Source organism: Nerophis lumbriciformis, linkage group LG06 (genome assembly GCF_033978685.3).
Source record: "Nerophis lumbriciformis linkage group LG06, RoL_Nlum_v2.1, whole genome shotgun sequence".
NCBI classification, from domain to species: Eukaryota; Metazoa; Chordata; class Actinopteri; order Syngnathiformes; family Syngnathidae; genus Nerophis; species Nerophis lumbriciformis.
Window position 1 is genome coordinate 34,744,259 of NC_084553.2, and position 6,000 is coordinate 34,750,258.

The 6,000-nt window shown below is 36.7% G+C and overlaps 1 long non-coding RNA gene across 1 annotated transcript; it reads left to right on the top strand.

Annotated features, from left to right (window-relative positions):
* Positions 1–514: 514 nt before the first annotated feature.
* LOC140678848 (uncharacterized) lies at positions 515–2,592 on the top strand. The gene is made up of 5 exons (XR_012050492.1): positions 515–570; positions 1,297–1,334; positions 1,472–1,547; positions 1,791–1,883; positions 2,086–2,592. It is a non-coding gene; the product is annotated as an uncharacterized lncRNA (long non-coding RNA).
* Positions 2,593–6,000: the final 3,408 nt, after the last annotated feature.

The following is a 6,000-nucleotide window of genomic DNA, read 5'->3' on the forward strand; positions in this document are numbered from 1 at the left end:
TACAAACTGGACGATTGAGCATTATCCTTGCTCTGCACAAAGTCTTTTTTTTTTTTTTTTACAAAAGTATATAGTACACATAGACAAATAGATTGGTTGCTGTCAACACTCAATAAGGCCTCCGGTCTGTCACTCAAATACTTCTGTGTGCAACATAAACACAAATAACAATTCATTTTCTTACAAAATGCAGACCTACCTAACATACACTGAAAAAAGTGACTTTTTGGTGCTGTAAACTCTATTAGAGTAACTGTCATAATTTATACCTAATATTTTTAACATTCAGTAAGAACTAGAGTTTTTTAAGTAAAATTAAACATTTCATTAACGTAATACATGAATTATGGGGGAAGAGTAAGTTTTACTTATGTTTCCTCATACTATTTAAATGTTTAATAGTTGTACGTACATAAACCTAAAAATATTACATAAACTTTACTCTGAAAATCTAGTGTTTTGAAACGCATGCACGACGACGCATGCACACAGCACAACAGGCTCCGGCCGTTAGGATCTCTTCACAGAGCACTGCAAGGTGTATTGTAGCGCCAGAAAGTCATTCCACAGGTAAGTTATTACGTTCTGTTTTAAATTTGTGATAATATACGTCTGCATGTAGTTTGACGCAAGATATGTAACTGCTCATAAGTTAATTAAGTTAAGTTAAGTAAGTAAGTAAGTAAGTTCGGTAAAAAAAATTAGCATAACGCTACATTGGTCCGTGCTGGCCTGTAGTGGGAGGGCTACAGTTTTTCCTGATAAAAACTAAAGTTAACTAAATAAAGTTAGGATATTAAAAAACCACCAACCTAACGTTATAACTTTTATCAACTGACGTCAACATAGTAGAACATGGTATTGTTCTCTGTAAAACTTTTGGCGGCGACACTGAAGTAACGTTAACGTTAGTGAATTAATGTTATATAATGTGCTTTGGGAATGAGGGGGCGATACTGCTGAATGTTTGGGAGAAATGCCCAAGAATAGGTTTTTAAAACACACATTTACTGACAGAAGCGCCAGAGGTCTTTGAGAGCATCAGCTTGCGATTACAAAAGAGACTTCGCTGGCAGTTTTCTTTCTTTTCTTTTTTTGACAAGAAGCTAGTTATCGGTGTGAAGCCCACAGCAACATGTTTTTGTAATTCAATGAAAGAATGGATTGTTCATTAGAACTTCTACTCGCAAATAAATCTGTCATGTGTTAATTGTTTTATTTAGCTAGACAAAACAAAATGTTCATTAATGTTTATGATGTAGTTTATTTCTTATTGAAATATTTTTCCATCAACAGGAAGCAAATCAGAACAGAACATTATTCTCATAATTCAGGCAAGTAGAAAATAATGTATGCATTATATTGCTTTGTTATTTTCCCTTATTCATCCATCATAATGTAATATTAAAATTGTGGCTGAATATTTTAGACCATTGTTTTAATACCACAAATTGTGTCTCTTCATTTTCAGGGTGCCCTTTGGAGGAGCCAGTGGACTTTGTGCAAGGGAGGTGCCGTGGGGATCAAGATGAGACAGACTGAGTCAGGTGTGCTTGTTTTGCTTGTTCATACAGTATGTTTTACAGGGAGCTGGACCTACTTTTTTTCTCACTCACAGACACATACAGTATACACATACAGGACAAGCCTCACACTTGGTAGATTCCATGCCCTTGCACGCTCTGGGTCTATGCACTTAAAACACGAGCAAATATATGCACTTGTGTTTTCACTTGACAGTTGATTGTGTATGTATAATGGTTATGTTCATGTTCTTAATCTGTTCACAGAAACAGAGCATTGAGATGAGGCGTGAAACCATTATCCGCAGCCTTATACTGTACCTTGGCGAGAAGGAAGAGGAACTTTTTGAAGACTGCTTGGTATAGCATTATTTTAATCATTTAAAAATATTTTTTAATGACACAGGTTAATTTAATGTTAAAGTTAAGAGGAAAGCAGACAAAGGAACATATATTCTTGTGTTCATTCTTCCCTGATAATGAAGTCACTTTGAATGATTCATGCAGTTCTATTATTTGTTTCTCAATAACATTCTTCTTTTTTGTCGTAAATTGTATGCAGGAGGACAGCCGGAGTGATGTCAGTAACCACATCCTCAAAATACTCGTCGTCCACGGTGCTGATGAGGATCCAGTTGATGTCTCCATCCTTGTGGAAGGCCATGAGATTTTGCCAGGGTGCAACAGTACTGCGAAAGCTTGCTCACTGCTCATGGGACTGATTTATGCCCTGAACTTGGCATACCCTCCCACTTTGCGCTACACTTTTGAAGTCTTCCAAAAACTCATGCTGGAGCTGGATGGATTCAAACTGTCCCCAAAAGTAAACACCTTGAAGTTGAAGTTGCTTTCCTAAATGCATGTCATGACTTTGTCATCCTAGAGGAGGAAAATGACATCATTTATGGACCCTTGTTGAGGACGTAGCATCATGCATGGACTCTTGTGAAGAAATGCCAAGAATTAGCACTGAGTTCCAGTTCATCTTGGTTTACTAGTGGGTTGCCTGTCATAAATGTTTTTCATTTTTTGTCAAATAAGGTATCTGTTAATGACAGTAAAGATTGTATTCTTCAAAAAGAATGGTTAGACACCTTAAGCTGTTTATTTTTAGTTGATTATGTTGATTTTATTTCATTAATGTTTTAATTGCATACTTAAAAGTGCACTAGTCAGAGGACTGGTTTAAATGTTGATATTGCACTTTTTCAGTGTAGTTTGTAATATTTTAATTGCATATTTGAGAAGTGACTATGTTACCAGATCTATGTTGGATTTGGTGTATAATGTGTAATACTGTGTATTTGTTGTTTACCAGTCATACCAACCTTTGGATATTTTCTTTAAAAAATATACTTTTACTACTATTTACTTTGAATACCTTTTGCTGGAGATACATCTTTAATTTACTGTTAGTACAAATTCTAATGCAGTACAATATAATGCACTTTTACTATTAACGCAGTACTTGTACAGTACATTCTGTTTCCCCCCCCATTTAAATAGGGGTATACATAACCCATACACCACTGCTCAAAGTTTAAGTGGCGGTTTCTGTCCTGACCCTCTCCCAGAAGTTGTTGTTGAGTATTATATTTCTGCAATGAATGTAGAAACTCTGTTTCAGAGGGTTGAAAGATTGAACTAAAAAGAAACTGTTTAATTGCATTGTAATTTAGTTGTGTGATATGTGATACATATATATTAAATGCATAGAGTATTGGTTACATTTATTTGGTAACATTTATCAAAAGAAAACTGGCAATGATTACCTAATTTTAGTGAGTAATGTAAAGTAATGCAACCAATTAAATTAAAATGTCAAGCACAAGAAAATAATTAAAATCTACTGAATTACTTCATAACAGCAAATACTACAGATATATAAAATTTACTTAAAATTTTGAGTAAAATGATGTTCCTGCCGATGAAAAACAAGTAGACTTTACTTAATTTGTTTAAATAAATATAACTTAAAACTTGGATGTAATTAAGTAACTGTTACTTAATATCTTCACAACTGTTATGTTATATGGTAAGTAGAATTTACTTGATACTGGCAAGTGAGTGTTACTTGATATTGCAGCATTAAATTTTACTTAAATCATTTGCGTGCAAATACTTACAATAATTTTTTTAAGTAAACCTTATGAGTTATTTTTTTCAGTGTACTAATTACTTGTATCGATATTTAATATGATATATCATGTAAGAGATCTGTGCTATGCTTATAAATATCATACATAACATTACCAGCTCAGTGGCCTTGTGGTTAGAGTGTCCGCCCTGAGACTGGGAGGTTGTGAGTTCAAACCCCGGCCGAGTCATACCAAAGACTACAAAAAATGAGACATCAAGGGTTGGAATTGGGGGTTAAACCACCAAATGATTCCCGAGCGTGGTGCACGCTGCTGCTCACTGCTCCCCTCACCTCTCAGGGGGTGCAACAAGGGGATGGGTCAAATGCAGAGGACAAATTTCACCACACCTAGTGTGTGTGTGTGACAATCGTTGGTATTTTAACTTAACTTTAACTTAAATACATAAATATTATTTCCAGCGGAGTGTAATGAATAGAAACACAGTGATGGATCCTTGTGGTCTTTACAAGATGATGACATAACAGCTGCTTTGCAAACAGTGTTGATTTGTTTAAGACTTAAAAAGCAGGTGTTGATAAAAGACTTCCTTGCTGTGAGATGTTACCTTCATGTTGGTGGTTTACAACCTCTTGTGCTAATAAAAATTATCATAAAAAATGCATTTTTTTCACATCTTTATTTACACTAATTACATATAGAAATGATAAGAGTACCTATGAATACAGGTCAAATACGAAAGAAATCCCTCGTGGGGACACAATATTTGTATTAATTATCAGCAGTTTACTTATTTTGTACACTTGTTAAAGACCTACTGAAATGCGATTTTCTTATTCAAACGAGGATAGCAGGTCCATTCTATGTGTCATACTTGATAATTTTGCGATATTGCCTTATTTTTGCTGAAAGGATTTAGTAGAGAACATTGACGATAAAGTTCGCAACTTTTGGTCGCTGATAAAAAAGCCTTGCCTCTACTGGAAGTAGCAGACGATATGCGCGTGACGTCACAGGTGTGGAGCTCCTCACATCTGCACATTGTTTACAATCATGGCCACCAGCAACGAGAGCGATTCGGACCGAGAAAGCAACGATTTCCCCATTAATTTGAGCGAGGATGAAAGATTTGTGGATGAGGAAAGTGAGAGTGAAGGACTAGAGGGCAGTGGGAGCGATTCAGATTGGGAAGATGCTGTGAGAGGCGGGTGGGACCTGATATTCAGCTGGGAATGACTAAAACAGTAAATAAACACATGACATATATATACTCTATTAGCCACAACACAACCAGGCTTATATTTAATATGCCACAAATTAATCCTGCATAACAAACACCTCCCCCCTCCCGTCCATATAACCCGCCAATACAACTCAAACACCTGCACAACACACTCAATCCCACAGCCCAAAGTACCGTTCACCTCCCCAAAGTTCATACAGCACATATATTTCCCCAAAGTGCCCAAAGTTACGTACGTGACATGCACATAGCAGCACGCACGTACGGGCAAGCGATCAAATGTTTGGAAGCCATAGCTGCATGCGTACTCACGGTACCGCGTCTGCGCATCCAACTCAAAGTCCTCCTGGTAAGAGTCTCTGTTGTCCCAGTTCTCCACAGGCCAATGGTAAAGCTTGACTGTCATCTTCCGGGAATGTAAACAATGAAACACCGTCTGTGTTTGTGTTGCTGCAGCCGCCCGCAATACACCGCTTCCCACCAACAGCTTTCTTCTTTGTTGTCTCCATTGTTCATTGAACAAATTGCAAAAGATTCACCAACACAGATGTCCAGAATACTGTAGAATTTTGGGATGAAAACAGACGACTTAATAGCTGGCCACCATGCTGTCCCAAAATGTCCTCTACAATTTGTGACATCACGTGCCGGCGTCATCATACCGAGACGTTTTCAGCAGGATATTTCGCGCAAAATTTAAAATTGCACTTTAGTAAGCTAACCCGGCCGTATTGGCATGTGTTGCAATGTTAAGATTTCATCATTGATATATAAACTATCAGACTGTGTGGTCGGTAGTAGTGGGTTTCAGTAGGCCTTTAAGAGCATAGATATATAGTATGTAACATTACAGAAAAGTTTTAGTGATGGCAATAGTTTGACTCTGGAAAATATTAATTCAGATGTGTCACAAGCGATTGTGTTCAACTTGAGAAGTTTCTCTGTGTTATCAACAGTTAAATGTTTAACTCACAGACATGCAATCATATTTAGCTTTTTCCCTTACATTTGTTCATCATGCCTTACAGTCATTACGCAAAATGGGAATCAGTTCATTGTGTTCGTTCAAGACAGTGTTTGTAGATACTGTATGCCAACACAGATGATTGACTGGGGAAAGATATACAGAAACACA